Raw genomic sequence first — 6866 nt, forward strand, 5'->3', positions numbered from 1 at the left:
CAAGCCGAGAAGCAGACATATGGACAGATCCTGGGGCAAAAAAGGCTTAGCACCCAAGGTGTACACCAAGTTCTCAGTCCCGATTAACTAGATCTTTCGCGACCTCAAGGACAAGCCATGGTTCAAGAGGCTGCAGCTCATTAAGGGACTACCTCTAAGATAGACCAGACCAAATACTGCGCATTCCACAAAGGTCCAGGGCACGCAACCAATGATTGAATCACATGGATGAAGTACCTTGAGAAGCACGTGAAATAAGCAAATGCGACCAATATGTCGACAGACCAACTGCTTAACCAAGGTGAGAAGTAGATGCCGATGCAGAAAATTCGAGCCAAGATAATCTGAATTAATGGCATCTTCACTGAATCCGAGTATCTTGGGTCACCCACAATTCCAAGAAGAGGAAAATCCAGCAAGTGAATTTGGTCTTTGATGTTCAAGCCATAGATATTGTACCTTAACCAATCGTCGGCTTCACTGAGCATGACGCTGCCCTAGTCATATTTGTTCAACTGGCCCACATAATCGTTGACAGAATCATGGTGGACAATGATAGCTCGGTCAACATTCTACAACTGTCAGACATCCAAAATATGGGCCTGGAAAACATGATCAGAGGTAAATTGGATATCTTGATTAGATTCGCCAAACTTACCTCAACTGCCATTAGCACAATCATGCTTGACGTAACTAGCCATCCAGTTGTCTCATCACAGTCCTTCATGATCGTCAGTGACCCTAATAACAGGATTTTAGGCCAGCCTTGGCTAGTGAAGATTGGAGTTGTCACCTCAATCGAGTATCAGAAAATCGGATTTCGCATCCCAGTAGTAGCAGTCAGAGAGATCAAATGCGACTAAGCTATGTCTCGATGATGTACTATACAAGTTCTCAAGGAGTCGAAGAAGAAATCTTTCGCCTCAACAGTAGCAGCTGAAGTGCAGAAGGATGACTCTACCTCCACCAAATAGCAATCACAACAAACAAGTGAAAGGGATAGCGTCAAAGTCAACAATGCCCTAGCAAATGAACCAAGATCAAAACTTGAAGAAGACATAGAGTACATCATTCTTGACCCTCACCAGCCAGAGAAGACAACTAAGATTGGCTCACGTCTAAGCCCGATAGAGAAAAAGGAACTCATGGCTTTCCTTAAGGAAAATCATGACATTTTCACATGGTCACCCCCTGACTTGTGCTGATCTAGTGATAAAAAGTGACATTTCGCATGGTTGGGCAACGTCGTGTTAGTTACGAAAAAAAAAGGGCAAATAGAAAGTATGCATAGATTACACTGACCTTAACAATGCATGCCCTAAAGACAATTATCAAGTTCCCTAAATCAACCTACTCGTTGACTCAACCTCCAAGAACGAGCTGCTCAGCTTCTTAGACACGTACTTAGGCTACAATCAAATTGGTAAGCATGAGCCTAACAAGGACAAAACGACATTTGTGATCGAGCGAGGCACATACCACTACAAGGTCATGCCCTTTGGCCTCAAGAACGTAAGAGCTACCTACCAACAGCTCATCAACACAATGTTGAAGAAGTAGATCGGAGTAACCACGGAGTAATCATGGTGAAGGGAAAACAGCGATCAAACTATATTGGCAAATTGGCAGAGACTTTTGTCATCTTCCGAGAATACAGAATGAAGCTCAACCTAGCCAAGTGCACATTTGGAATCTCCTCAAGCCAGTTCTTAGGGTACCTTGTAACACAGCAATGAATTGAAACTCATTTAAGGAAAATCATAGTAATCCTAGATATGAAGTCTCCCACGACTCTGAAAGAGATCCAAAGTTTGACCGGACGAGCAGCTACATTTAATTGTTTCCTTTTGCAATCCACCGACCGATAGAAGCCTTTCTTCAAGGTAATCAAGAGGGCGCATAGAGATAAACGAGACGGCGAGTGCAAGAAAGCATTTCAAGATCTGAAGTAGTACTTGACATCACCTCCACTACTATCCAAGCCGGAAGCAACGGATAACCTGTTCATCTATCTGGCAGTATCGGAGGTAATAGTCAGCTCTACCATAGAAGAGATGGGGGCCCAATTACCTTTATCCTACACATCCAAAGCTCTCATCGATGTGGAATCAAATATATGAAGATTGAATAGCTAATTTTGGCGCTAGTTATTACCTCTTGGAAGCTCAGACCTTACTTTTAAGGACATCTGATCATCATCATGACCATGTACCCACTTTGGTCAGTTTTACATAGTCTAGATGCTTTTCAACGACTGATGAAATGGGCGTTGGAACTTGGCCAATACGGCTTAACATACCAACCCTGCACGGTAATAAAGACCCAGGTATTGGCGAACTTCGTTAGAATTCACCCTAAGCCTGAATGACACATCAACTCAGCCTAGAAACGCCCCAGAGGTAACCGAACACACCGTAGCCGCACTAGCCACACCTGCAGAAGATTTCTGGTGCTTACACGTCGACGGATCATCCAACTACCAAGGATTAGGAGCAAGCCTAGTTTTCACTACCCCAGATGGTTCGATGCTCGAGCAGGCGATGACTCTGGTGCGAAAATTATCTTAACACACAAATTTAACCCTCTTTTAACAATTGTAATACAAGTATAAGTAGGGATCGTTCTAGACCGAGGATTAGGAGGGCTTGCTAATAACCTCTAAACAGACTCAAAAACATAAAACTAAATTTAAAAACACTTAACAAGACTCACAAGACTCAAGGAAAACTTAAAATACTCAGAACAGCTTAAAATAACCAAATAAACTTAAACTAGACACTAGGAATGACTTTGGACGAAAATTGACTTTTACTTGAATCAAAACACTTAAAAACACAAACTAAAATAGATTTGAAACACTTTGAAACAAGAAACTAAAATGGGGGTTTCAAGTTGAAACAAACAAACAAGTATGAAAAACTAGACAGATTGTAAAACGAATTTGAGAAATAAGATGATGGATGGGATAACTAGAGGCTTTTTCTCCACACATGACATGTATGCAAACTCCTCAATTTCCAGTTACTACTTCATTGAATTATGAATGACAATGCTCCAAGTTAACCGTGACATCACTAGTTAACTCTCAGATTTTCCTTGTTTTATTGGATTGGATGACATTATTCGACAACCTAAAACATTCTTCAAAAGTTCCCTACATGACATCATAATAGAGATACAATCAAATATCATTACGTTTAATGAAAATCAAAAGCATTGACAAAGCACTTGCAACTATGACATCATGTCACTCATGCTAGGAATTGAACTTAACGCGATCGTTTATAAGTGACCTTCACTACATGTGAATATAAGTTTGTAACGATTATGTGAAACTTCCTTATATTCTAGCAACGGATTTATGCATGCCAATTAAGTGTCGACCCTTAATTAACAAATACAAATAAGTTATCAATCAAATAGTTAAGCCAATTGCATTCACGATTCAAAAGTTCATAACTGGAATTTATCAAATCATATTGCACATATAATCATGGCTTTGAAATCACCCCTAGCCAAGAGGGATTTAGCCACTCATATTTACAACAAAATGAAAGGAAATGAATTTAAACATTAGAAACAAAAGAAAGAAAACACCTAAACACTCCAACGATCCAACTTGGACAGCAAGCACGTCCAAGCACTTTCCTTCCCTTCCTTTGCTACGGCACAAGCTGTTGGTGAGTGTTCGAAGGTTTGTTTCTATAGAGGAATGAATGTGTTTGGATGAAGGTTGTGTTGAAATGGGAGTGAATGATCTAACAAAGTATGAACTCCATTTATGTTACACACACTTCCTTTTATAGAGGAAGTGCATGGCAATGGAGGGGAACATGGAATGGTGTAGCAATTGAGTACAATGATGCATGAAATCTGAAATGATGGAGGGAACAAGGAAAGGTGTAGCAATTAAGTGCAATGATTCAATGTAATGATGAATGAAATCTGAAATGATGGAGGGAACAAGGAATGGTGTAGCAATTGAGTGCAATGATTCAATGTAATGATGCATGAATCTGAAATGATGGAGGGAACAAGGAATGGTGTAGCAATTGAGTGCAATGATTCAATGTAATGATGCATGAAATCTGAAATAATGAAGGGGACAAGGGTGGAAAGGTGAGTAAGTGGTGAATCAATGAGTGAAATGAGGTGAAAGGATATTATGTACATGGTAGACAAAGGAAAGGAAGTGGAATGATGCAACAAATGAGTCAATGGAGGGAACATGGATGATGATGCACGGCATAGGAATCCAAAGGGAGTGCAATGGTGGTGCACGACAATGATGGAAAGGTGAATGGTGGAGTGACACCCCTTTGTGGCTGAGCTCTTTGTCATTTTTACATTAATTCTTCTTTCTCTTTAACACATTCCTAGCCTCTTTAGTCTTCAATTTCTTCCATCTACCTTGCTCCATGCATGTGTTATTCATTCCAAGCCCAAAACTGCTCCAAAATGCACCAAAATGCATCTTATTGCTTTATAAGGCCTATGGACCTACAAACACACAAAAATAGCAACATAAATGCATAAGAACAAGCTAACTCGGTCGCATAAATATGCTCGTATCAGACTCTAAGCTTTAAAATGTCAAACAATGAAGTAAAGTATAAAGCCCTTCTAGTAGGTCTCTCATTGGCCAAAAGACCTAATGGTGAAGAAGCTCATGATTTATTTCGATTCCCAGCTGATCACCAACCAAACCTCAAGGGAGTACGCAGCAAAGCATCCAAGGATGGCCTGATACTTCAAGAAGGTACGAGAGTAGCTAGCAACGTTCCAGGCCTACACACTCACTTAGTTTCCATGGGCAGAAAATGCCCACGCATATGCATTAACAGGCCCAGGCTATGCCCTAGACTATCAGCTCAAACGCTTCATCCCAATTAAGTACTTGGAGAAGCCGACCATAGATGCGAAACCAGCAGTTGAAGTGGCGCAAATCAACATAACTCTGAGTTGGCAAGATCCCATCATCAACTACATAGTTAATGGAATGTTCCCCTATAGATAGATTTGAGTCTAGGAAGCTCCAGACGAAAGCTAAATCCCATCATCTTCGATGTCTATTGTCTCCCGACGACCTTAAGATTCTTAGCTCAATCCACGATAGCTTATGTGGAAACCACCATAGAGCCTGCTCCCTAGCGCAAAAACCTTTAAACTCAAGCTACTATTGGCCAACCATGCACCAAGACACCAATGAGTATGTACAAAAGTGCAACAGCTACCAGCGCTTCAAGCCCATGACCGCACTACCTGCTAGTGAACTCCACCCGCAGACGAGCCCTTGGCCATTCATGCAATGAGCGATTGATTTGCTGTGACCTAGTGGCAGCAACATAATAATCGTAGTAACCGATTACTTCATAAAATGGGTCGAAGCCAAACCCATTATCATAATTACCCAGACGAACATAGAGCACTTCATATGGAAGGACATCATTCGCCGCTTTAGTATCCCTCATTCTATCATCACAGATAATGGCCAGCAGTTCGTGGGCAAAGACTTGGCGAAGCTTTTAAAGAAATATGGCATCAAACAGCCTATTTCCACGCCCTGATATCCGTAGGGCAATTGGCAGGCTGAGGCGTCCAACAAAACCACTCTCGACTGCCTCACGAAGTCCTTCATAAACAAACATGGCAAGTGGCCAAATGAGCTCCACAGTGTTCTGCAGGCATATTGCTTTACCAAGAGACAAGCAACCGGCGAAACTCCATTCTCCTTAGTGTTTGGTTTTGAGGCGATCATTCCTCATAACGTTGTGGTGCCCAGCATTATCACTGCATTGCCAAATTCTGAGCAAAACAAAAAGGAGTTGGCCACCAACATAGACTTGGAAGAGGAAGAGCGTGAAAAAGTTATCACCCGCATTGCGGCTTATCAACAACATCTCTTCTCCAGCTACAACAAAAAGGTAAAGATCTGGTAGTTCCAACCAGGAAACTTGGTCCTTAGAAAAGCCTTCATAACTGCTCGCTAGGAAGGCTCCAAACAGATAGCTTCCATCTGGAAAGGTCAGTACAAAATCAGCTGATTCGGTGTAAAAGGCAGCTACACCCTCACCGCTATGAGCGATAAAAAGATAAAAAAGTAATGGAATGCCTATAACCTAAGAAAGTACTACGTGTGACCTCCTACCACTCCTTGGACCCTGTTTAAGACAAATACAGTTCAAAGACTCAAGCAACTCGACAAAAAAGACCTCGCATACAGAGGATTATTAGTCGTTATGTTATTTCTGCCTATAAACAAAGATGACACATTTCTCTATTCTCAATGAAGATCGAAGAAATTATTCATAAGCCTGGGTCAGATGCATAAACATACCAGCTGATCACCCCTGCCAAAGCAGAATATGCCCCTGCCCTAGCAAACATGGCGTGTGTTCTCCCCTTAAAAGAGGGTAAACTAATCCCGGATATCCAGACGTGGATAGGTTGTTTGACTGCTCAATTATCCTGAAAGCTTCAACTACTTGCGCTGGGACGCTTCCAAAATTGGCCACAATAGACTTAGCCGACTAAATGATTCAATTCCGTAAGAGCTCGGGTCTTTAACCATAAGGGACGTTAAGTGTAGGATCCCTGCCCATGAAATATTCGCGTGACTAGATGGTTGCCCACGGCCTGCAATCTTCATGATCGTAACTAAGTTCTAAAGTTTTGCAATACTAGTTAAGTAACCTGTGGAATTAGTTACAATTGTTGCTCAAAAGATCTGTATCGAGCTGCGTGTAGCTTAGAATATCAATGGACCAGCAACTCAGAAGGATATGGCCACGGAGTCACGATTTCGCATACAACTTAAGCCTAAAATGCCCCCTAGAGCCAAGGCTAACGCCAAAAGTGGTCACACA

The sequence above is a fragment of the Malus domestica genome, chromosome 16 (genome assembly GCF_042453785.1).
Source record: "Malus domestica chromosome 16, GDT2T_hap1".
In the NCBI taxonomy this organism is placed as follows: Eukaryota; Viridiplantae; Streptophyta; class Magnoliopsida; order Rosales; family Rosaceae; genus Malus; species Malus domestica.